The sequence below is a fragment of the Scyliorhinus torazame genome, chromosome 17, assembly GCF_047496885.1.
Source record: "Scyliorhinus torazame isolate Kashiwa2021f chromosome 17, sScyTor2.1, whole genome shotgun sequence".
In the NCBI taxonomy this organism is placed as follows: Eukaryota; Metazoa; Chordata; class Chondrichthyes; order Carcharhiniformes; family Scyliorhinidae; genus Scyliorhinus; species Scyliorhinus torazame.
This window is the reverse complement of record NC_092723.1, coordinates 8344889-8370853: the sequence shown is the minus strand read 5'-3', so window position 1 is coordinate 8370853 and position 25965 is coordinate 8344889. Positions and strand designations below refer to the sequence as shown.

The window sequence follows — 25965 nt, the reverse complement described above, 5'->3', positions numbered from 1 at the left end:
TATCTATCTCTGTCTTAAAGACACTCAGTGATACTTCAGGTGTGATGCGAGTAATGGTGCTGTATTCTTCGCAGGGATAAGGGAAGATGAAGGGAAAAAGACAAAGCACTTCCATGACGGTATAAATGGAGAAGGTAAAGCAAGCAAAGGTCACTATCTTAGTTACATTTAACCCACGCTCCCCACCCAACATCGGACCCGTCCGTCCATGCAAACCACCGCTCCATCTACAACTTACTTGAACACGTATGTGTTTCCCAAACCAATACCCATCTTTCATACAACTCTATGTGTGATTCTCTCCAACGAGACTTTGGCCCCAGTCACAGCACTGAAATAACTTTACGCAAAGTCACAAATGACATCCTGCATGACTGTGGTACGTTACTCTTCTTGAGCCTTTGACACAGTTAACAATCCTCTATCAAGGGTTATAGAGAACGGACAGGAAAGTGGAGTTGAGGCCAAGATGGATCAGCCATGATCGTATTGAATGGCGGGGCCGGCTGGAGGGGCTGAATGGCCTACTCCTGCTCCCAGTTCTTATATTAAGTTCTAACACTCCTCCCCAAATATGTTTATAATCAGAGAAAGGATTAATAAAGCACACAAGATCCTGGGATTCATCAACAGCGGCAGAGAGAACAAAAGCGTTATGGCAAAGCATTATAAAACACTAGAATGGCCTCAAGTGGAGTATTGTATCCAATTCTGAGCTGATGGATTGGAGAAGCTGGGATTATTCTCCTTGGAGGAGACTGAGGGGACGTTTGAAAGAGGTGTTCAAAATCATGAGGGGGTCTGGACAGAATAGATAACAAGAAACTGTTTCTGTTTGTGGAGGGTCACGAACCAGAGGACACCGATTTAAGGTGATTGGCAAAAGAACGAAAGACAATGCAAGATCATTTTTTCAAATAAATTTAGAGTACCCAATTTATTTTTCCAATTAAGGGGCAATTTAGCGTGGCCAATCCACCTAGCCTGTATATCTTTGGATTGTGGGGACTAAACCCTCGCAACATGGGGAGCATGTGCAAACTCCACACGGACAGTGACCCAGAGCCGGGATCGAACCTGGGACCTCGGTGCCGTGAGGCAGCAGTGCTAACCATTGCACCACCGTGCTGCTGAAGATCTTTTTTTTTTAAATAAAAAGAAATTATAAATCCAGGGTGTGGTTAGGATTCAGAATGTACTGCCCAAAAGTGTGGTGGAAGCAGATTCAATCATGGCTTTGAAGAAATAATTAGATAATTGTCTGAAGAGGGAAGGTTTGCGGGGATACGGGTAAAAGGCAGGCGAGTGGGACTGGCTGACTCGCCCTTGGGAGCGCTGGCACAAACACAACACACTGAATGGCCTCTCGGTGTTGTGAACATTCCACAATTCTACTCCTGAAACAAATTAACCCCCCCACCCCCACACTTGCCTCCGGTGGACCCCAAAAATCTAGCCTCCTATTTTCCATTGTGATGATTGGAGGATTTTAGGAATATTGGCATTTAAATATTGGGACAAGTTAAGAGTTAAAAGCTTTGGGGTATTTATTATGTGTGTTCGGCTGCAGTGGTCCTGTCTTTAAAAATGGTGTTGTTTTGCTGCTAGGAAACAGCAGGTGAAATTGACCGGAGGAATATGGGAAGTCCCTGGGGAGTTAATGTGCTTTTGCAGCCTGCAGAGAACATTTGTTTTTCAGCTTGGGGAGAGGAAGTCATTGCTGGGTGGAGCCCAGGAAGCTTCGAGAAGCCTTGAGAGAGAGAGAGAGAGAGAGAGGGGAGCCGAATTCTGATTTGCCTACCCTGAGTCCAATAGAATAATAATATTTTAAAGCAGAGAAGTCTTGGCTGAAGACAAGGAAGAGGCTGTAACAAACAAGTTGAAGCAGCTATTTGAAGATATTCAGCCAGAGTCTGAAGGGGTTCCAACTGGAGCCAAATCTCTTTTATAAAGCAAGTATAACTCGAGGCCCTGCTGATTTTTAAGCTGGATTGAGAGCTGAATGTTTCTTTCCTGGTTGTTTAATGGGAAATTGTATAATAGTGTTAAGGGGTAATTTTAAGCTGCTCTTTTTGGGTGTGAAGTTAAAAGTTTAATATTGTATTCATAATAAAGTTTTGTTTTAGAAATCCTAAATGCCTATTTTTTCATGCAATCACTCCTGGAGTGAATTACTCTTTCTGCACAATCTTAAAATAAACTAAAATATTGGGGTTTCGGTCCAGTATCCTAACCACTGTTGGGGTCTGGTCTGAGGGATCGTAATACCATCTTCATGCTGCTCCTCATCAATGTCACCCAAAGACATGACGCCTGGTCATACCTATCAATGGACCACACTCTGCACCACCTCTATATTGGCTGCAAGTCTGCCAGATGTCTATTCTTTAATTTTCACCAGTTATACATTGGAAGTCCCAAAGTGTTTGCCTTCCACCGCACACTGTACACCACCTACCTCACCACCTCCTTTAAACAATGCCCACACTCCCTCACCACTATCTTCGGTTGAACCAGGCTGGTTGCAACCCTAGTGTCCTATCTGACCCAAGCTGACCTACCAAACACCTACCTCCTTGTCAAAGGCCACCTACCTCCATCTCCATAATCTTGTGTCTCTGCTCCTACCCCAGCCCATCATCTGTTGAAACCGTCATCCAAGCTTTTGTTACCCCCAAAAGACAATTCCAATTCTGTCCTGGCTGATTTCCAATCTTCATTCCTCCATGAAATTCAGTGTGCCCAAAACTATCATCTATGTCCTACCCTACACCAAGTCTCATTCAAGCTACACTGGATGTTAGTCACCAATATCTCAAATTTAAAATTCTTATCCTGGTCCCCAAATCCTCCCTGGCCTCACCTCTCTCTAACCTCTTACAGCCCAAGAACTGTGTTCCTGCAGCTCTGGTCTCTTGTGCACCCCGATCTCTTTCCCCTATCATTGACAATTTTGCCTTCAAGACTTTCTAGGCCCCAGCTCAGAAGTTTCCCTCCCTAAAACTCTCTCCCCTCCTTTAAGATGGCCCTTACGACTTTCCGTGTTAGCCAAGCCTTTGTAGTTAATCGTATTCTGCTCCCTGGGGCATTTTCCTACAATCAAGTCACTATTACAAATACTGTTATCGTCTCCACCCTCCCACCTGGACATTTCACTCCCCAGAGGAGGGTGATATTCATTTAGAGTCAAATAGAACGATCCTACGGCGGAAGGATGGCGCAGTGGTTAGCACTGCGGCCTACGGTGCCAAGGACCCGGGTTCGAACTCGGGTCCCTGTCTGTGTGGAATTGGCACATTCTCGCCGTGTGGGTCTCACCCTCACAACCCAAAGATGTGTAGGGGACATGGACTGGTCACGCTAAATTGCCCCTCAATTGGACAAAAAAGAGAACTGGGTACTCTAAATGTATTAGAAAAAACAAATAGAACAATCCTTCATGCACATACTAGGCCAAGTAGCGGTTTCTGCTCTGGTGAGCGGGGTGCCTAACCACAGGTCTCCCTATTTGGTTCCCAAGTACACTCAACAGCATATTGCAGAAAAAAACCCACTCTATATCTTGGCCAGTTCTGTTTCTCAAAAGCAGCGTGCATTTACCAACTCCACAAACCCATTACCAGCAAAGGATATTGAATCAGTGAGTGAGATTAACCAACCCTCCCCCAGTTTCAGCACACTGCTATATTGCGAACCACGTCATTTTGCAGGAACATGCATAACAAAAGTAGGTGACCTTTTAGTCAGGAGGAGGTGGCTGCAGTGGTCACTGAACAAGTTTAATCTCGAGTTAACTCAGCTACAGGGCACACTTATGTGAAATTCTCTACACGTAATGCATTATCGACTGTCAAGTGTACCGTGTTCGGACATCCAAGCGTCAAAAGTTTGTACACCAGTTAAGCTGCGTAATTACTGCAACAGTAAGCAACACTATAGAGCAGGATTAGTTCTGTCAGTACTGCTCATTTGTTGCTTTAACAGTGTTACGTTTAGATAACTTATTTGAGCTCATTACGGTGAGGGGGGAAACCCCTGCTAACGTTATGCTCCTCAAAGGGATCTTAGTCACTGGAAGGTTATATCGGAAATTTAGTTGCACAATTTTACGAGAGTAGAGACAGTTGGACAATGATGAATCCCTAATTCCTGTTCTGGGCTTGTAGAAGAGAGGGCAGGTCTCCACCAATGTTCCGAATTCAGACAGAGTAGGGACCCAGAATCTTGTTGGTTCAAGAAGGCAGCTCACCACCATCTTATCAAGGGAAATTAGAAATTAGCAAGAAATGCTGACCTTGTCAGCCACACCCACATCCTGTAACTGGGTAAAACAAATGAACAAGGCTATTTACAACTAAACTGGGAATTCCTTTGCTAGACGAGAATAACTTCAGTCTTGAGAGAAAGTGGAAAGGCTTCTATCAGCGGGACCAGCTGACATCCATGTCAAAAACCTCATTTCTGTGAAAAACGGCACACTTTTCTGCCTTAAAATGTGTGGAAAGAGTATTTGTAGCCGACTGCTCCAACTTATGTAGCCTTTCTAATTGCGATACACAGCTTGCTAAGTGTCCCAGCGCAAGGTGCTGCCCATTGATGGCTCTAGCAGCTCTGATAGGGGGAAAAGCTGTGAATGCGGAATATATCTGTATGGGTAATTCACATCTTCTTTGGCATAACACTAATTTCATGTAATACAGCCTGCAACGATTAATTCACAGTTTAAAATGTCCACCATCTCTTACAAAAAGAAAACTCTGAACTCAGTTTACTTTCAAGCTGAGAAAACCTACTGCCATGCGCAGAAAATTAGACCCATGGTTTCCAATCTTTGAGCTACTAATGCATTTGTTGAGTTTCCCGCTTTGGCTTTTAAGGCAACTTGTAGGCTAGGCAAGCCAAGGCTACCACAGCTTCAAGCATAACTACCAACTTCACTGTGGACGAGGCAACGGTTAAGGTGCAAATTCACCACCATGATTCGCCACAGGATATCTCTGCATCGCTGTTGGCGGCTGCTGACTGGAGCCCACGCACTGACCCCTCCTCCGCCCTCCCCCAGGAAAGCAAGCGCACAGAAAGGTGAATCACTCCCAGGAGAAACCTTCCAAGCCCCATCACTTGACAGTTAAAGACTGCACGGTCTAAGAATGGGAAAGAGAAAGTGAAATCCTTAATGCAGCAACTCGCAAGAATGCTCTTGGGCTTTAACTGAGCACCGCGCTGCTGTAGTAATAGCTTTGAACGATACAAAAAAAAAAGTCAACAGTACTCATATCTTACAACTATGACAGTTTAAAAAAAAAGAGAGGCAGTCTATTCTTACTAGGAATTTAAAAGAAATGCTTCGAGGTTCGAATTGCAGAGGAAGTGGTGAACGAAAATAGTACCTCCAGTACGTCAGAACTCAGAATTCTCACCTCCTGCACCAATGGAAACATTGGTGACTGCATTTATCGATCCTAAGTGTTATACAACAAAGTTAAAAGTCCAGAGCCTCACTTATTAGAGCCACTAAAACAAGAAACCTACTTTAAAAAGCAAAAATGAAGCACACATTTAATACAGAGCTAATTCATTCGCACCTGACAGATCTTTATTAATAAGATTCAAGGACTGTACAGCAGCACAGTCCGGAGTCCTGTTACTGTAATGTGTTTTAATCTTCATTCATCTTTTGTACTTTGGGGGGGGGGGGGGGGGGGGGGGGGGGGGGGGGAAATAAAGCCTCCCTGGTTAATCATCTTGATATTTTCTGACAGACACTACGCTCCACTAAAGAGATGAATGCAGCCTCCCATCTGTTCTCTTGCAAGCAGACTGCCCCAGAAGGCAGTGTACAAATACCTAAGCTATTGGTTTTGTCTGCATCTATGCGGTTGTCGTAACTTTAGAAGTAGCCAGATTCCTTTCACCTATTGCCATCTATTATACGGCACTCACTGCAGCATTTCCACTCCACAATGCTGAAGCACATCCCTCAAAGAGCAGCTTTTTCCCTTTATCTTCAACAGCTGTCAAGGAGGAAGGCAGTTGAAAACCGGAGAGGGAACAACAAACTCTTGGAGGAAGAAAAAAATAAAGGCAGCTGGAGGGCAGGTAACACTGCTGCAGAGCAGTGGTATTGAGTGCTTGACAGAAAGTAAGATCAAAGAGCGAGAATAATACACTGCAGTAAACTCATCCCAGTCTTTCTGCTACAGAATGAATAGCAGAACAAGGGCCTTTGGGGCCAGTCGCACCATAATTGGTTCCAATTACCAGGATCAAAGGAGAGGCAGGAAACTAGACTCTGAACAGCCTATCCAGCTAACAGCTTGCCTATTTCTTATTTCTTCCCAATCGACACCCCCCTTACTTCTGTTTTTAAAAAAAAATCACAAAGGGACATGCGATAAAAGCAACCCATTTAAGGACACGTAAATAAAAAATTAGCTTCAGAACGGTTCTGTGCAAACTATACATAGAGGATAATGCAATGAGTATACACACTCGCTACTCCTGTACTGAAGGGAGTTACTTAAATATAAATATACCCCCCCCCCAATCAAATTCGAGGGGGTTAGACTTTTTATGTAATAGATCAACGCATCATTCTCGACAGCCCAACAGTGACCTCTTCTTTATCCTCATTTACATGAAGCATCACCCAGATTCTGCACTAAATAGCCAATTGTTGCTGTGGCAATCTGATTTCCAAAGCATGTCACAGAGCATGGCACTGAATAGCTGGATATATCCGGTACATCCCCCCCCTCCCAAATGTCTTAGCGGGTAAAGGCATAGTTTGAGTGTGATACCAAGACACTCAATATAATGCGGACCAGGCAGCTTCCCAGAGAAATCTTCTATGTCAGATTTGCTGGGATGTAAGGACTGGGCTCCAAGACTCTGCAGAAGAACGCAGAGTGGAGACGTGTGGAGAAGAGTGTCCAGGAAGTAGCCAAGGTTCAGGATTGCTATTCGGCGTTCCACTTTGAAAAATGCACGGATGTTTCAAGTAAGCTTGTGGTCAGTTGGGACATCCTGCTTCGCTAAGTTGTCTGCAAATGCTCCGGGAGCATGGGCGGGTAACGGTGGACTGTCAACACCAATGGGACTGTGTCCAACATGGAACAGCCAGCCCCAGGTGAGCAAAGGGCAAAACACATCTGGCATTTAAAAAGTTTATCATTGAAGGACTTTCACTGCAAAGGTAGAGACCCGGGCAGAGCATGTGCCTCAATGATAACAGAGAACATCCCAGCAACACCGATACAGTGTACATCGCTCATCCCCAGCACCACATAGACTGGAGGTGTTTTAGGAAGACTTGTGAAAAGGCTCAAACAGGCTTATACCATCCTTTAAAAAAAAAAAGTTTCAAAAGAGCACTCCAGACTATGAAGGGAGCTCATCTTCAGACTCTCAATTGCTGAATTGCCTGGGACACTCACCTATGCAGTGCTACATTCCAGGTCACTCGTGGAGCATGTGCAGGGACTTATTTGCGCCAGCATTAAATGGTCCTCGCCCCAAAGGGGAAAGATGCCGTGGTGTTTAACAACTGTGACTCAGCCAGGAGCACTCTAACCTCCCGAGTCAGAAGGTTGGGGGTTCAAGCCTCAAGAGCAGCGATTTGAGCACTGAATCTCGGCCGACATTCCAAAGCAAAATACCAAGGGAGTGCGGAGTTGCTGGAGATGTCACCTTTTGGACGAGATATTAAACGCCATTTTCCTTACATAGATGTAAAAGATCCCATGGGACCATTCAAGGAGCAATGGCCAATATTTAGCCCTCAACCGACATCACTAATTATTTGGTCATTACCACGGCACTTTGTGGGCCTTGTTATATGCACACCTCCAACAGATGCTATTAAATCGCTGGCTTTTAAAGCAGACCAAGCAGGCCAGCAGCACGGTTTAATTCCCGTACCAGCCTCCCCGAACAGGCGCTGGAATGTGGCGACTAGGGGCTTTTCACAGTAACTTCATTGAAGCCTACTTGTGACAATCAGCGATTTTCATTTCATTCATTTTCATTTCCTAACACCCAATAGTCAGCAGGTAAATTTATCATCAATAGAAGAGCCATAAGTGGAGCACAAAATGTAACTTCAGAGTTGCTGATTACTGCAGACTCCTTCGATATAACATGTTAACGAAACTGAACTGACATGAAAGACGCTTAACTGGTTCCTCTCAAGATGAGGTATCAGCAAACAGTGGCTCAGCTAGTGTTCCAGCCATGACTCAAGGACACAATGTACAGGGGTTCAAAGTCTCCCACTCACAAGTGAAGAATACCACTCATCCAGTTCAAATACTTACAAAGCTCAGCAGATACAGTAGCATCTACATGCGGGAAAGAATTAATTAGGTGGTAAAGCAAGATTTTTACTTTACAAAGTATGATTAACTTAAGCACTGATATTAATCACCACCATTCCTCTTTATAAAACCTACCTCTCTTTTTAAAAATTTCCAATTAAGTGGCAATTTAACGTGGCCAATCCACCTACCCTGCACATCTTTGGGATGTGGGGGTGAGACCCACGCAGACACAGGGAGAACGTACAAACTCCAGTGGGAGTGGCCCGGGGCCAGGATTGAACCCGGGTCCTTGGCGGCGTGAGGCTGCAGTGCTAACCATTGCGCCACCCCAAAACCTACCTCAGTGACCAAGCTTTTAGCAATCTGTCCAAGTATCTGTGTCCAGGTTTATTTGATAACACATCCGTGAAGCACCCTGGTAATGTTTTACGATGTTAAAGGCGCTATTTCTGGCAGCACGGTGGCGCAGTGGGTTAGCATTGCTGCCTCACGGCGCTGAGGTCCCAGGTTTGATCCCTGCTCTGGGTCACTGTCCGTGTGGAGTTGGCACATTCTCCCCGTGTTTGCGTGGGTTTCGCCCCCACAACCCAAAGATGTGTAGGGTAGGTGGATTGACCACGCTAAATTGGAAAAAATGAATTGGATACTCTAAATTTTAAAAGGTGCTATTTAAATGCAACTAGTTGTTCTGTGGCACTTTGATATTTGCTCGACAACAATTGATCGGGGCGGGGAGGGGTGGGGGGGGGGGGGGAATAGAGCTTTAGATTGCAATGGATACATCAGGCGGAATGACAAAGTGTCAGCTTCAGTCAGAAGACCGGTGAGTTTCACGACGAGATCTTTCCAAACTTTGCCATTTATCTTGAAGGCCCGTTTTGTTTTGTGCTGTATTTGTGAAGGTCAGACCCCAAGCCTGCCAGCCCGGTTTCAGCACCTTAAACTCAGTGAAATTATAGACCACCGCCCCCTCCAGGCCTCACCCCTGGCTGTGCCAGGACGGCACTACCAGGGTGCCATGCCCCCGATCACCCTGGGGCTACAGTGGCCCTCCTGGTGTGGTCATCGTGTCTGGTCTCTTTGTGGAGACCAGCGGTGATTGCCGCCGGTGCCACATCACACCGGTGGGGGAAACACAGCATGCATCCGTCACGCTGATTTTAAATATTAAAATGATGGTAATCAGATACACGGCCAGCGAGGAATCACGTCTGCTGGGACCCGGCGCAAATCCCTCTTCAGGCCTCTCCCAGAGTTTTCCCCGGCGTTGCTGGATATGTTCCGGGCGCAAGCCGGCCAGAAAATCGCTCCCATCATCAATACTTTTAATAATGAGTGCAGCATCAAGTGACGAGCAAGTCTGGATTTTAAGCTGAAACTTCAGTGAAGCAGTTGCGACACAGATTGATAAACATTCGGAATACCTCCCAGCTTGAAAGGAGAGAAAAGTGAAAAAAGGGTTTTTGTTTGAACGACTGGTCGTAGACAATTTACCCCCGATTCCCTGGATCAGCCCGTAGATCCTCGAGGAATTAGGTGATCCATTCATTTGTTCCAGATCTTTGTACTCTGCTCCAAACTCACCAGTTCTGTACAGGTGATCTTGGCCAGTAGTTCAGTTAAAGACTCCTCCGAAAGGGAACTGCACGAGATGCCAAGTCCTCGGATCGATGCTGCTATGCTTCCTGTTGCTATCATCGACGGTGGATACATCGCAAAATTAAAATCTGATACAGATAGGCAAAAAAAAAAAACAATCACTGCAGGATCTTCAAAACCTGAATTGACTGAATAATCAGTTTACAGGATTATGCCAATGGCTATTCTACAAATATTTAATTTGTGCATATTCAAATGCATTAATTGACAAAATAGCAAGATTCCACAGACAACAATTAGATCAGTACCTCTTAGGTGTTGGTGGTGGTGGTCACAGATACTTTCTTTGACCACAGAATCTTTAAGATCTAATTTCAAGTCTTAGAATCATAGAATTTACAGTGCAGACGGAGGCCATTAGGCCCATACAGTCTGCACTGGCCCTTGGAAAGAGCACCCTGCCCAAGCCCACGCCCCCACCCTATCCCTGTAACCCCACCTAACCTTTTGGACACTAAGGACAATTTAGCATGGCCAATCCACCCTAACCTGCACATCTTTGGACTGTGGGAGGAAACTGGAGCATCCGGAGGAAACCCACGCAGACGCAGACACAGGAGAATGTGCAAACTCCACACAGGAGAGTCACCCGAGGCCGGAATTGAACCCGGGACCCTGGAGCTGTGAGGCAGCAGTGCTGACTGCTGTGCCGCCCCATTACTGCAGGTAGACTATCTTTCAGTGCAACATTGCAGCGTTAGTCAAGGCTATGCTCAACTCTGGCATCCAGGACTTGGAGGTAGGGATCACGTGAGCCAGGCCACAAAGATTGTTTCAGGAGCTTTATACTCTTAAAAAGCACCGATTCCTGAAACCCAAAATGAATTGCCACCAGCTGAACGCAGGCTGTTTTGCCTTCCTCGCTCTGCTCCGTGGTGACAAACTGGCTTTGGGGTCCATCACGTGTCCTGCACCAAACCAGTGACAGGTTGGATCTCATTCTTTAAAAAAGTTAGCTGCAATTCAAAGTGTTCCACTTCCTTTACTACAGCTAAAATGTGCAATTTCAGCTGTGCCATTGGTAAGATGGAACCCAGTTCATCATGGAAGCCAGACCTTCGCTTTACTAACGGGAAAGGAGTGAGTTACTCAAAGCTGGTTTCTCACATTTGCCAGAGATCGATAAGAGAGTGGGGTTCGCAGAAGGCTGACAGCACACTGACCACGCACCCTTGCTCTCAGCTGCTGAACTGCATGGGGCCTCCAAGGATTTTAGCATTTTGAATAAATCACGAGAGTGGGGTGTTCAAGCTGCAACAGTGAGGCAAGGAGCGTTCCGTTGTCCTCACAACTTCTATGAACTCAACCCAACCTCAGCCCAAGGAAAATGCGGCAACGAAACAATTTTGCTCCTGTTTGTAGCACTTGTACATGACCTGGGAAGAGATTGTGAATTGAATCTTTGCCACTGATAGCATAATTCCCAATAGGAACAGGAGTAGACCATTCAGCCCTTCGAGCCTGTCCCCACCATTTAATGAGATCATGGCTGATCTATGGTCGAACTCCATATACCTGCCTTTGACCCATTTCCCCTAATATCTTTGCTTGACAAAAACCTATCCATCTCCAGTTTAAAATTTAACTGTTTTAGCTTCAACTGCTGTTTGTGGGAGAGAGTTTCAAACCTCTACCACCCTTTGAATAAATCTAGTGGGCATCTTCCCAGTTGGTAAAACCTACATCCAAAGAACAATAGACTTGTTATTACATCAGCTTTTGGAAATATCATGCATCTATTATTCTGTTTCAGGACATGTAACAAAATAATTTGCAAAGAGATTTACAATTTTATTACACATTGCAAACTTGGAAATATTGTCCCCAGAGGTTAATTGGAGCTGCCCTTAACTAAGAACTAGCTTCTCAGTCTCTGCATTTATAAAGTAAATTTCCTTTGATTCTGATAAAAATAAAAAACAGTATGTCAAACAACAAAGTACCTGTAGCACACATGGCAATGAATGTTTGAGTGTGTTTCTTAATAAGTTCCAGCTTGCCGACTGGAAAAGCCAGCTTCCCCAGGATATGTTCAATAAAATCATTTGGAGTTATGGCTGAGAGATCCCACTTCAGTTTCCCCAGGACAATGATCTCCCAATTCTGAGGAAGAGGGGGGAAAAAAAACTCTTTATTAGTGTCACAAAAGTAGGCTTACATTAACACTGCAATGAAGTTACTGTGAAAAGCCCCTAGTCGCCAAACTCCGACGCCTGTTCGGGTACACAGAGGGAGAATTCAGAATGTCCAATTCATCTAACAAGCACGTCTTTCTGGACTTGTGGGAGGAACAATTGCTAAATGTCTCTACACATGTATGTATATATATATATATATATATTTTAAATATATTTTAAAATGTTTTGTGATTGCACCATTTCATGCGAGGAAACGTAACTATTTCCTATGCCATGATTTAGTCATATCTCATGGCATTTTAGATCCTCGATCAATGTCTGTTCCCTGCGGAATGCATGAAGAATAACACTATAACAAGCTAAACTATCCATACTTACCATTATAGTCACCTTGCAGCCCTCACAATGCTTAGCGTTGTTCTGCTATCCTTGTCCACCTCCCAAATGACTTCATAACAGGCCTGTCTACCCATTTCCAAAAACTCCAGGGCATTTTTAGAATAGTAATAGAAATGTGCCCCCACTTCATGAAAGCCATCACCCGAAGGAAACCCACGCAGACGCGGGGGTGAACGTGAAAACTCCGCACAGACAGTCACCCGAGGCCAGAATCGAACCCGGGTCCCTGGCACTGTGAGGCAGCAGCGCTAACCCACTGTGCCACCAGGCCGCCCATTTTTAAAATATATCCTGATGCCTTAACTAGACAGTTCCCCTAGATTCTTTCCCACCACCCATGCAATAAACCTTTTAAAATCTGCTCTGGTTCGGATGAGTTACGTACACAAATTCCATTTACTCTACTGCAGTTTACAAAGCCTCTAAGTCCGTGATGTCGGTCAGCTGTTTCTTTATAATTTGTTGGCGGGATGGGAGTGTCGCGCGCAAGGCCAGCATTTGCTGCCTATCTGTAAATATCCTCGAAGAAGTGAGGAGCTACCATCTCGAATTGCTCCAGTCCGCCTGACAATAGTTCAACCATTTCATTTATAAAAAATACTCAAAGAACTCCAGTTACACCTTATATGTGCGCGAATCAGAAATGCCCTCAGGGCACTTAGGGATTCCCTCGCAGTGTTGCCCACTCCACCGCAACAAACGGGAGACACTGCATGCCTGTCAGTGAATTTAAAGTGATAATCCAATGTTAGTGTTCATATAGGATATCCTACACCACAGGAACCGTTTATTTTTACTATCTGAATGCCCAGACAAGATTACTGTTTTGTATGTCACTGACAGCCAGCAAGAATCCTTGGCTTGTACCATGACCTTGCTTTTACTATCAGCGCTATTTGAAGCCTCATGGGGCCACTTGAATCTCAGCATTGACTCGTGTAGAATCACGTTGCCTGATTGTGTCAGACCACACAGGAACGGAACACCTGTACCAACAATTAATAGGCAAGAATTTTAATTAACCCAGAAGTGTGAATAGAATAGAATAGCGTTGACATTTCTCATCACTTTGTGGGTATAAAACTAGTGCCCACAAGGACTGCTGACCTCTGCAGACATAACATCTTATGACGGATGAAAAGCAGCTGGGGTGGGAGAAAAGAGGGTAACGGAGAAAATAGTTCTCCTTTATTTCGTAATTTGCGGAGGTAAATTCCGATATTCACTAATTAGAAATGTCACCCATTTCAGTCATGGTACAAACCTAGTCATGGCCAGTGCACACATTCCAGAAAATAGCATCACTTTTGTGAATTACAATGCATTTGCTACATTCTGGACCAAAAGCCAATATGATGGAGGTAGGCTGATGCCACTAGAAGGAACTGTTAGTGAAGTCTACAAGTTACAACTGGAGTAAATGTATTGTTGCCGTGTTATTAGGGGTTATAGAAGGGCGGAACGGCCACACAAAAGGCCAACTGGACTAGTTCCTTCTTGAAGTCAATTGGGGAAGCGATGAAGCAAACAGTGTAACAAGTGCCTTCCTCTGGCCAGCTAAAATACTTCTAAAAATGGCCGATGAGCTAATTATTGTTCTATTATGAATGTCTACAAACAAAGACATTACACACATTTCACCCTGCGGCACTGGGGGATCAACTATGGCTAAGTTAGTTCAGTATTATGGATATTGAAAGTATGTCAAGACTGGAAAGTGAAATGTGTCCATACTGGGATATGACAGGATAGACACAACTTGCAGGTAACATGACTCCTTTAACATAGAAAAACACCCGAAGATGCGTCACAGGAGTGTACTCATGCATAAATGGACAGTGAGCCAAAGGCGATACTAGGATCATTAAAAAAGGTAAGCTTTAAGGAGAGTCTTAATGGAAGGGCGCGAGAGAGAGAGAGAGTCACCAGAACTTTGGGACTCTCTGCTGAAGGCACTACACAACCAGCAATTATTATTTCATTGGCATCACTAACATTTATAAATGCATTCTGGCTGCGTAAAGTATCACTTGTGCTGCACGCATTTACTGAGTGTATAGATGAGTCACGCTCATCTCGTCAGGTCTTCCCTATTAAGCATCTTGTGAACAAATGCAACCTTAAAACACAAAAAACGTGCTTTGGTTCAAAGAGCTGAAATGCCTCGTTATCCTCCCACTAATCATTCCGTACAGCGTGGCAGTTTTCCCAGGTGCTAAATGCACAGTCACAGAGTTCTTGTTTTGTACCTTTCCCCAGCCAACAGTCTGCAAACCCTCAACATCAGCACCAATGTGCTGTTATGCATATTTAAAATCATAACCCAAATCATAATAATCCAGCCAGGAAACCAAAAGGAAGGACGTATCTTGATATGGAACTTTACCTTGGCAAAAGTACTGTGAACTCGGAGTGTATGTTATACACTATAGCGCAAGTCAAAGATCTTGCAGGATGAATGATAAAAAGGGCTTGCACCTGTATACAACCATACTTCCCACATACCAAAACCTGCTTCAAGATGCAAGTTGTACACGTCTCCATTTGCTTGTTTGTTCAGCTGTTTACAAGCAACAGGAGTCGCAAGCACCTCTGGCAGTGGAAATCCATGGCATAAACGGTACTCCCAATTTAAATGCTGAAGCTCCATTTTCCAACAAAGCTATTCCAGATTCCATTCTCCCTGTCGACCTGCTAATAGCTATGCTTGGTTAGTGGCATTCCCAAACTGGACTATTAGCTTAATGGGTTTGTAACGAGTGCAGTTAAGCAATGACACGTTTCCACCCATGGGGGTTTCCCTTCTTTTTCAGTCCCAAAACAGCAACCATCCCAGAGATTTCTAAGGTAACATCCGCAGTTTGGTGCACAATTTGTAGTTTTATTTATGACAGTTGCACAGTGCTGACATTTCCCACTGCTAGAGTGTATTCATTACCCCCCTCCCCCCCCCCCAAACCTCTAATCTAGATAATCTTCTCCATCCAATATCTGGCTTCTTGCACAACTCTTTATGATCCGCTTCTCCTGTGATCTAGGAGCACCATCTGTCTGCTTTTTGTGAAGCTCACCCATGTCAATACTGTTGCAGTCTATGTCTTTTTCTCTCTGGTTCTTCATCCTCCAACTCTTGAAACTTTTTTGTGTTGTCAGGGCTGCTGGTCTGAGATCTAGTCTCGGACGAGCAGTAACCACCTCCAGTTAAACCTCTCTGATTATTCCTCCTACTCTAGCCAAAACCTGGAATGGACAATTTTGCTATTTATTTATTTTTTTTGTTGCGGGACCTCACGGTTTGCAAATTGGCTGCAACATTTTTAACGATAGTGACAACACTACAGAAGCACTTCACTGGACATTCTAAAGGGTGCTATATAAATGTAATTTTGTGTTTTCTCTCAAGCGGCTGAATGGTAATGTTTACAATCTCAATGGCCTGTTTCATCCTGTGCGGAACTTAAAATGGTATGTCCTCTCAATTACAAAACTATTGACTTTCACCCCGAAACAGACTGTCCCACCACCCCTACATGAGTCTCAAGCAGATTGGTGCTTCTGTTAACTCGAAACCGGATTTACTTCCGGGCTTGTTTAGCACACTGGGCTAAATCGCTGGCTTTTAAAGCAGATCAAGGCAGGCCAGCAGCACGGTTCGATTCCCGTACCAGCCTCCCCGAACAGGCGCCGGAATGTGGCGACTAGGGGCTTTTCACAGTAACTTCATTGAAGCCTATTCATGACAATAAGCGATTTTCATTTTCATTTCACTTCAATGCCCTCACGTCCTGCTACAGCATCTGTAGACTTTGGGTACCACTGTGGTTAGCACTGCTGCCTCACAGCACTAGAGACCCGGGTTTGATTCCGACCTTGGGTGACTGTGCGGAGTTTGCACTTTCTCCCCGTGTCTGCGTGGGTGTCCTCCGGTTTCCTCCCATAGTCCAAAGATGTACAGGTTAGGTGGATTGGCCGTGCTAAATTGCGCCTCGGTTGAGTTACAGGGAGAGGGCGGGGGATTGGGCCTAGATAGAGTGCTCTTTCGGAGGGTTGGTGCAGACTCGATGGGCCAAATGGCCTCCTTCTGCACTGAGGGGATTCTATGATTCAGCTCAATGGAAGCCCACCACCTGTACTCTGTCCCGCACCCAAGTTATCGTCACCAGTTGCATTCAGGTCAGCATTGGCTCACAAATTTTACGAGTACCTAATTCTTTTTTTTCCAATTAAGTGGCAATTTAGCGTGGCCAATCCACTTATCCAGACACCGGGAGAATGTGCAAACTGCACACAGAGTGACCCGGGGACAGGATCAAACCCGGTTCCTTGGCGGTGTGAGGCAGCAGTGCTAGCCACTGCGCCAACATACCACGCACTCATTTTAAATTTAAAACCCTCCATGGTCTCATCCTTCCCCTTCGCTGTGAACCTTTAGAGCCCCAAGAGCCAAAATCAGGTCATCTGGATATTCCTCCCATCCTTGTGACCACCACTGGTAACCATAAACTGCCGTAGCCCAACTTCAAATTCCTTCCACTTAATAATAATCGTTATTATTGTCACAAGTAGGCTTACATTAACACTGCAATGAAGTTACTGTGAAAAGCCCCTAGTCGCCACATTCCAGCGCCAGTTCGGGTACACGGAGGGAGAATTCAGAATGTCCAAATCACCTAACAAGCACATCTTTTGGGACTTGTGGGAGAGAACCAGAGCACCCAGAGGAAACCCATGGAGAACGTGCAGACTCTGCACAGACAATGACCCAAGCCGGGAATCGATCCCGGGTACCTGGCGCCGAGAAGCAACCGTGCTAACCACTGTGCTACCGTGCCGCCCTACGTGTGTGCCATAAAACCCACCATTGCAGAAGCTTTTGGTCACCCCATCTGACAGTATAGGAGAAAGGTTTGCAAAAGCTCAGGGTCCCAAAAGGGCAACAGATGGGGAATATTTCAGTGGTCAGGGCTGAGCTGCGAGGGCGAGCGGGGCCACAGGATAAGGAAAGGACGAAAGAAGAGGCCAAGATGCAGGCAGGTCAGGAAACACAATATTTACAGGACAGGGAGGTAGGCACAGAAATTTAGGCAGATGACCAGAATAGGCTCAACAATGTGGTGTGTGTGTGTGAGTGGGGAGGTGGCGGCGGCAAAATACATGAGAGGGAGAATTCAGAATGTCCAAATTACGGAGCAAAATTGCCACTTTTAATTCAAAGTTGCTTCATTCAAAGATCTGATCATTTAAATTTTTGCACTAAAATTGTTGCCCTCTTTATGTTGCTTAATTTAGTTTTATTTAAAAAGCATAATAAAAAATTTAAATCAATCAACCAAACGTTTAGCACTGCTGCCTCACGGCGCCGAGGTCCCAGGTTCGATTACGACCCCGGGTCACTGTCCGTGTGGAGTTTGCACATTCTCCCCGTGTCTGCGTGGGTTTCGCCCCCACAACCCAAAGATGTGCAGGCTAGGTGGATTGGCCACGCTAAACTGCCCCTTAATTGGAAAAAAATGAATTGGGTACTCTGAATTTAAAAAACAAAATTGACCAAATGTTTACATGATCAGTTTCTAATGCAAAGACTGACTATACGTTAATTCATTAAAGCGTGCACTAGTTTAATATACTAGTTGATTTTTCCATTGCATTGCTAATGGCAAGATGGAGAATGTGCAATTCTTGTCACTGACGTCTTTGTGCTCGTTTCTCGGCTTCCTTTTTTCTGCAAAGCACCCTTCCCGAACACACTCTGCGTTTCCTAAATTTCTTAATTTTCATTCAGATGGGCGATATAGTAAGACGGACACTGAATGGAGCCAGCAACTTGCAAGAAAAATGGGGCCTTGACCACTTCCTCACTCCTACATCATTTAGGATGTCCCCACCACAAGTTACATCATGGGGCAACAGGTTAGGTGGCACTTTAATCAGAAGTCCCTTTCTGAAGCTAGGCGCTCGCTCCCTTAAGGTCCAGTAGCCTCCAGACCGCCCCCCCCCCCCCCCCCCCTCCCCAGCCTCTCCTCTGAGACCCCATTCTCACCCTCCCAAGCCTTCAAACTTAACTGAGCCTCCAGTACCTGGACTTGGGCTCTGACGCCCTCCTGCATTTCTTCTTCTGTCTCTTGCAGTGCTTTTGCTGCAGGGACTGGGCAGCTGCCAACCAATCTGATTGGCGGTGGGACTTCCTTCCGAGTGAGGGGCAGATGTCCCGTCTGCAGCCGCTTAAGACATATTCGAGAGCCAAGTGGCTGTCGGGCACTCGGTCAGCGGGGACGTCTTTCCTGCCACTCTTCAGGTGGCAGGAAGTGAGACCCTGCCATCTGAAAAATTCATGTTTCTACTATCTCATCCCCTTCTTCCAACCCCATCTCTTCATCTTTGAAATACCACCCCCACCTTGCTCCAATGTCACCATATGATTAACACCACTACCCATTGACTCTCCTCCCACTCACTCTCCCTCCGACAAACCAGAAACACCAGTTCCCATTCTTGGCTCCCCGTCCGTTTTCTCCATCTGTATCTATTTTCCCCAAAAAGTAATTGCTGGTTCGAAATTCAACTTAAAAAAAAAAGAATAAATATCAGAGGCAAGATATTGCTGGTTTGATTTTGTCCGACAATGTCAACCTACACATTTTCTTTCCGCTGTCCCCTTGCTCTGGCGTTTCCCATTAACTTCTCCCATTTTATTTCCCCATAAACACCATACTCCCAGATCATATTCCCCAACACCATCCCATTTCCTCCCTTTTGAACTACCTACTCAACCCATTTATCTTAATGGGAGCAAGGGACTGAGAGGGAATGAAGGGTCAGAGAACCCGAACTATGAGCCAATTTGTCACCCCCTTCTACTCTCCCTTTCCTTCTTATTGTCTTCAAAGAAATTTGGTTTGCTTTGAAAATTCAATTTGAAAAGAGAAATCAAATTAGAACAGGGAAAGAAAACGACTGGGGCGGCACAGTGGCTCCGTGGTTAGCACGGCTGCCTATGGCGCTGAGGACCCAGGTTCGATCCCGGCCCTGGGTCACTGCCCGTGTGGAGTTTGCACATTCTCATTGTGCATGGTAGGTGGATTGGCCATGCTAAATTGCCCCTCAATTGGAAAAACGTAATTGGGTCCTTTAAATTTATATTTAAAAGAAAATGCCTGTCTATGACTCTCTCTCTCTTTGTGACTCGTTTTGGTCACCAATGTCTCTCAAATGCTAGAGATTAGATGTGCTGATTAACCATGGTCTCACTCAGCAATGGTACAGACAAGGACCTAAACAGCCACTCCTGTCCCCAAGTGTCTTCAGATATTCACCATTAGTTTTGACTTGTTAACAAAATACAGGAGAGGAAATTAAGTCTTAAAAATTCAACTGATGTTCACTCTCCCCATGATAAACGTAGTAACATTATACAAAGAACTCATTCTCTCCTCACTCCCCTCTTTCATTCGTTTATCTCTCTCACGTATGGCTTCTCTCATTAGAGAATTTAATTTTTTTTTAACCTTTTGAAGTTTGCCCCTCAAAACAAGATGGAGAAAAATGTTGGAAACTAACAAAAAAAAAATTATTTGACAAATTGAACACTGGAGCATTCTGAGAATAAGGCACACTGAAGATGTTTCAATTCATTTCAATTCACAGCATCATAGCTCTGGAAAAAAATATTAATTCAAGCCCTGGCTATTGGGAGAGACAAAAAAGACGCAAAAGACAATTCAATGGATGAGTTTAATCATATTGTTCTGAAATGTATATTTAAAAATTTTGGTTTAATCTTTATTTTGGGCACCAGAAATGTCAGTTACTGAAAAATGGCAGATGAAAAATGTTTTCACAAAGTATTGAGAGAAATGTGTCAACTCAGCGACGGGTTTTCAAAGTGACAGGTTTACATGAGTATTTTTCATTATAAACATGGACAGAGAACAGAAAGTGAAGAAAGTTGACAAAAAAAGGTGTCTAAAACTTAACAGGTCAGGTGGTGCAGACAGGAAGAGTACGCAGATGCTAGCATTTAATATATTATGGAGATATCATACTGTTTTTCAGCCACCCTTCCCACCAGTTACTACTGCACTAGAAAACCAACACTGACCATTAACTTATTGAAAACACACCAGCACTTACATTGGAAGAATGTGTGGAAAATGTTAGACAACAGTTAAAAGCTCACTGCTGCAGAAAATAATCAAGTTTAGATTAATTCTTAGCTCTAAAATTATAGTCACTTGTTGGAAGTAAACTCATTGTTAATAAATTAAATTAGACAGGAGAATGAACTTGTATTTGTAGCCAACCGTAAAACCTCCAGTCCCTAATATTTTGCAACTAATTAAGTACTTTAGAAGTGTAGCTAATTTCCACAAAGCAAGGTCCTACAGACAGCAAGGAGTTAAATGAACAGAAAACCTGTTTTAATTATTTTGGAGCTTACTGCCTAGAAGGATGGTAGAAGTAGAGACTTCAATAGCAAAAGAAAACTGGAAAGGCACTCGAGAGAAATAACCTTCTGGTGCTACAGGCATAGAGCGGGGGAGTATCACTGGCAGAGCTGGCATGGACTTAATGGACAGAATGGCCTAGTTTCTGTGCCATAATGATTCTGTGAGTCTATGGCTGGGACACATTTACTGGCTAGGGCACCCTCAGCCTTCTCAGACTTTGATGTGGAGATGCCGGCGTTGGACTGGGGTGTGTACAGTAAGAAGTCTTACAACACCAGGACCTTCCAGGAGCTGTGCTCCGAAAGCTAGTGATTCGAAACAAACCTGTTGGATCTTAACCTGGTGTCGTAAGATGTCTTACTGTGCTCAGACTTTGTCCATAGGATATTTTACGGTCACCTAAGAGTTCTTGGTCTGATCCACAGAAAGACCTCAGGACTACACTGAAGTGCTTATATGACGGGCTGAAGTCTCTGGAATGCCGCGAACAGACATCTTTCAGATTCTGAGGCAAATTCGCTAACGACTCAAAGCTGACACCATTATGAGATTATCTTAAATACTTTGTCACAAGAACTCTTTGTAAGGAAAAAATGTAGCTGGAAGTGAAATTCCTGTGTTCATTCATTTTAAATCCGGGCAAAATAAAGCCATCAAGCTAGTTGTAATTAAGAGTCCATATAAAATGATTCTACCGCACACTTCATACCCAAGCTATTTGATGACCCTACATTTTTGTAAACAAATTGCCCTCTCCTATCTTTTCAGAGTTCTGAATTGGAGCTAGTATCCAAACGATGACAGTATCCATTGGCAGATGACACCTTTCCTTAATCATTAGCTGTCTCTATTGTTAATCATAAGCAGCTCAGTTTTATGTTGCCAAACTGAACAGAAAGGCCATTTGGCCCAAATGGTGCATGCTGGTGTTCCTGCTCTGCACATACCTCCCATCACTCTAACCCAATCAGCATAACCTTCTACTCCTTTCACCCTCATATCTTATCTAGCTTCCCCTTAAATGCCTCTGCTATCCGCCTTAACTAATCATGGTCGCAAGTTCCCCTTTCTAGCCATTCTCCAGTTTCTTTTGAATTCTCTATTGGATTTATTAGTGACTGCCGTATAATGAAGGCCCCTCATCTAGATCTTTCTCACCATAGTCTCTCAATGGCAAAGTACTGGTGGGAAGAGTGATGACAAAGGGGCATACACAATTATACTACCTCAGAAAATTTTAATCCTTTTGATTAGATCCTACAATCATGAAACTCTTCTATACTGATGCAGTTGAGAGTGCGATCCTTTTTGCATGTCTCGCCTGTTATTGTCGTCTTGGGGAAGTGGACATTTTCAGGGTACAGAGATCACTGAACCAGGTAGGAAGGGTATTTAATGGAGCAGATCTTTCTTAACAAAATCTGCCCTTGAAGAGTTTTGACTAAAGTAAAGAGAGTCATGGACAGTGAGAATCACCCTCCGTCTCAATATCACTGCCGCTTGCATTCAGCAAAAAGTCAACAATGCCTCAGAAGCAGGACAAATTGGTTCCTGAACTTGTACGATTCCTTCTCGAGAGCGTTTAACAGTAGTTTGATGTCTGGACGAGGATATTCATTCAGGGACGGTCTCATTGATTATTTTAATGTAATCGTTTTTCATTCATATTTTTAGTCAAATTAGATGTGATGGGGTAATTTTCTTTAATTGGTCTCATTAATTTATACATAATTTTTCAACAAGCGAGCAACATACCCCAAATGTATTTCCGGATGAACAATAAAGTGAATTAAATCTACATGTACACTATTAAACTCTGCCATGAATTTAAGGCCTCCAACAAGATTTCCCCTCAGCCTTTTCTTTACTAGGGAAAAGAACCCCAACTTGTTTAATGTTTCCTCAAGGCAATAACCTCAAAATTCAGGTCAACATCCTTGATAATATTTTTTGGACCTACTCCAGTGCTTCTACATCCTTCTTACAAACATGGAGGTAAGTGGCAACACTTAGGAATGTAAAATATAAATTCAGGAACAACAGATACCCACCACAATGTGGCAGCATGGGTGCTCACGCCTACAGTGTTCCAACACTTAGAGAGCTCTTCAGAATTTGCACAGTCATTGAGGAAATTGCTTTCTCAAAAGGAAAAGCAAAATATCAGTTGTGCGAAAGGCCTTGCAGACTTGCTAACAGCTGGCTGCAAAGTGATATTGGCAGAACTGGGGATGGAATGTTGTTCAGAGGCCCAAGTGAAGTCAGAAAATTTCTTTCAAATAACCCATGTTAGAATGTTATCCTTCTTGCAGCCAGAGGCGAGAATGTACGGACTTCAGATTCCCCAGTTATTATGGCATTGGAAGGGTTCTATTATTGGAAATAATCCAATCCCAGTATCCTGAGAAATAGTGAAGCCACTGATGAGTTGGCCTTAAAACTGAGACCACAGTTCCTGACCTAGTTGCTCTGAATGGGTGTGAATGCTTGGACATTCCGTGCGGATGGGAACGGGAAAGGTGAACCAAGTACTCCCATTCCCCATAAAGAAACTGACGCTTCACTCTCAAGTTGTGTCATGTCAAGAGCAGCTTGTCCCCTGGATTCACCATTCCCACCCGCGAGTTAACATCTTGTCATAAAGATGCTGGATGCCGTAGGCAGTCGGTAAAACAGTGGATAAAAGCATGAAAATCAGGGAATTCTTAGGACCGACACTAATTTCCCAACGAGAGTCACTGGATTGTGCTGAGGAATGGGAGGCCAAATGAGCTCAAATAACTCAGTTTGCACCACTCAGCACCACATCCTGCTGAGAGGTTACCCACTGTTTAGCAGAGACCCAGCCTGGTTAACATGGGCAATTAGTGGATTAAGGTTGTTGTTGTTGATTTACACCAAGCTAAACTTTGCAGCCACAAGGAACCATCCTGTACATCCATACTGTGCACACAAACAATGCAAGTAACAATATATCTGCTACACCAACTAGAGAACGAAAGTGAGAGACAACTGGAAATCCTTTTAGACATGATCATTAAATAATGCTAAGCTGAAACAATTTAGGTGTTTTCATGATAATCAGATAGCTCATTTGAGCATAAGGGTGACACAGTAATAAACAGAAATGGGCCCAGTCTCTTTCTGGTAATTATTACTTACCAGATGAACAGAATCCTACATTTTTCTATGCTCTCAGACACAAGGCTGTACTATGGATCCAGAATATTATGAGCAGTAAATGGAAGCAGATAAAAAGGATCGGAGTTAGTGAGCCCTATCCAAATTTGACAACGTGCAGAATCGTGATAGGAGTCCAAGGAAACACAACCACAGGTCACTTATCTTTTACACAGCACCCAACACCATATCTTGGTGTTGCCAAGTTCTACATTAACACTTGAAGCTCAGTATGTGCAGCTAACTGCAATCGTGTTATCTGGCATTGGAAGGGTTGAAGAGACAGCATTTCACATAATTAATACGAGGTTGACCCATCGGTTTTAGCTCAAATTTTTCGCTTGCTTCTAATTCGAAGTCTGGTGCAAAGAAGCAACGCTCGTGAAAACTTACTGAGGCATTGCTAACAAACTTTTCCCAAGCAAAATGACTGAGAATGCCCTGCAGAGTGCCAGCATGGTACTAACGTTGAAAGAAAAATTGAGCGTGACTCTAAAGGAGACAAAAAGGAAAAATGGTAACAACCTTCCATCTCTGCAGGATGCTCGATGAGCAAACTGCAGTTGTGTGGTCCTGCTGACCCAGTTATTACAGTAGTGTGCCGCACACAGACAGATGCAGCAGGCTTTCTATCACAACTGTCCCTGAAGGATCGCACAGGTGTGGGGTGGAGCCTGGTGACTTAATAGCATGCTACCCCACGAAGGATTTTTAAAAATTTAAATAAATCCTTGGAAGCCTTAGATGCCCCAGAAAGGAATTCCAGTGGCCCCTACATCGAATTAATAAGAGCCTAACGAAAACTTCAAGCCCTGCAAAGACAGATTTGTAGGCATGTAACCGTTGACCAGCTCAAAGTTCACAATGCTTATGTATCGAAAACAATTATCATCCCTGTTATAATAAGCGTTACACGTTATAAAGTGGCTGCAACATATAAAAATGCAGTCCAAAATCAAACACAGATGACACCATCCAGATTCTGGAACTTTAGCTGCTACAATTGCATGGGTCACATTTCACTGAAGTAAAAGCCAGAAGGGATTATTAATTGCAAAATTATTATAGACGTGCTTTATTTGAAAGCACCAAGATACGGGCAGGGTGGGCGTTGCAAATTTGCACCAGAGGGCGCCAGACACTTAGTCATGAGTGTCAGATCAGCCGATTGAATTATAATCAATAACTGCAACCATCATCGCCTGCACAAATGTATCAATTTATAGAGGGACCCTTCCTTCGTGTCAGAGACTTTCCACCTTAGACAAAAAAGCTTCCTGTGCACCTGAACATAAAAAGTTTTTTTTTAAATTAAAGATATTAAATAAAGTTACAAAGCAATCTTATCTTTGACCTGTGCAATAGTATTTTTTTGTTGTGTTTTTTAAGATAAAGAGCATAAAATAAAGCGTGTCAAACTGCAGAAATATTGGTGAATTTACCAGGAGGTCTTCTGGGGTGATTGAATTGTCTGTGTAAATGCAGAGCTTCTCAGCTGTCAGGGGGATCGTCTCTTTCAGTTTAGACGCTAAGAACATACAGACTGCCCCCAGCAGCTGGAGGTGACATTTTCTAGTGTAAACCGAAGATAAAAATCTATCCAGATAATTCATAGCCAACTGAAAGACTTCCTCTTCGCATTTCTGCTCCTCGCACACCTAGAACGGGGCAACAAAACAGAAGGGGAAAAAAGAGAAAAACGACGAGAAGTTGGGTCATCAGCTTAAAAACATCCATGTGATTTATTTATTCTTTTATATATTAAAAAAAAGCCAAGAACTCATTTCAATCCCATGCATTTTTTTTTTGCTTTTTTTGGCGAGA

At 43.9% G+C, this 25965-nt stretch overlaps 1 pseudogene; it reads right to left on the bottom strand.

Moving 5' to 3' along the window:
* LOC140393681 (G1/S-specific cyclin-D2-like) overlaps positions 1-25965 on the bottom strand; it is a 35828-nt pseudogene that overhangs the window by 8442 nt on the left and 1421 nt on the right.